Raw genomic sequence first — 1,228 nt, forward strand, 5'->3', positions numbered from 1 at the left:
ACCAACCACTGGTTGTGGTCTCCAAGAAAAATTTGGATGGTTTCTCCAGCCGGGGTTATAAGTGTTCGAATATGGATCGTTTCCTGGTCTGCGAGCTTGTTGGACTTGCTGAACCTGCTCGTGCACAAACTCAGGAAATTGGGGTGCGGCTGGGCATTCACTAACAAAATGGTTCGGACTTGCACACAATGCACAAACTTCTTGGATTGGATTAGGTGGAATTGAGGATTGTCCAGTGTTTAGAAGACGATCTAATTTTTGGGACAGTTCATCTACCTTTTGATGGATATCTATGGCATTTCCTACTTCATATATTCCACCTCTTTTTGAGTTTAACATGGGTTTATCTCTAATAGAGGCAGACATATGATGTAATGAATTTTCACTTAAAATTTCAAACAGTTGCCATGCCTCATCCTCACTTTTCAGCATAAATGTCCCACTGCATGATGCATCGACCATGTGTCGATGTCTTTCAGAGAGCCCATCATAAAAACATTGGATTAACTGCCACTTGGGTACAGCATGGTGGGGGCATTTTCTAATAAGGTCTTTTAATCTCTCCCATGTTTCATGAAATATTTCTCCATCTAATTGGGAAAAACTAGTTATGGCTTTCCTTATTTGATTAGTTTTTCCTATGGGAAAATATTTCTTGAGAAACTCTCCTTGCAGCTGGTCCCAGGTTGATATAGTCATGGAATCCAAAGTATGTAGCCAGTATTTGGCTTTGTCCTTAAATGAAAAAGGGAATAATTTCAACCTAAGAGCATCATCGGAGAAGTTGTGAATTTTTACAGTTGAGCATATCTCAAGAAATTCTTCAAGATGTTTATAAGGGTCTTCATTACTAAGTCCATAAAATGAAGGTAACATTTGGATTATACTGGACTTAATTTCATATTGAGTGGCCTCCACAGGGGGGTACTTGAATACAAGGAGAGTAGGTATATGTGGAAGGAGTAAAGTACTCCTTCAATTGCTTGGGTGGATCATTCTCCTGATTTCGATCCATCTTTTTATGTCTGTTGGCTCTAAAGGTTCTTTCTATTTCTGGATCAAAAGGTTGGATTTCTGGTCATAACGATCTACGGCCAAGCATATACCTTACAATTATACTATAGAGCACACACAGAATTTTTTTTTTTTTTTAATATATTTTTATAATAAAGTGAGAAAAGAATGAAGAAAATCTAAAGAAAAGAACCTAAGAATCTTAAATCTATGA

General features: G+C 37.5%; 1 non-coding gene across 1 annotated transcript; it reads left to right on the forward strand.

Annotated features, from left to right (window-relative positions):
- The first annotated feature begins 521 nt into the window (after positions 1–521).
- Positions 522–627, forward strand: LOC140859582 (small nucleolar RNA R71). Its single transcript, XR_012143117.1, has one exon. It is a non-coding gene; the product is annotated as a small nucleolar RNA R71 (small nucleolar RNA).
- Positions 628–1,228: the final 601 nt, after the last annotated feature.

The sequence above is a fragment of the Elaeis guineensis genome, chromosome 7 (genome assembly GCF_000442705.2).
Source record: "Elaeis guineensis isolate ETL-2024a chromosome 7, EG11, whole genome shotgun sequence".
NCBI lineage: Eukaryota > Viridiplantae > Streptophyta > Magnoliopsida > Arecales > Arecaceae > Elaeis > Elaeis guineensis.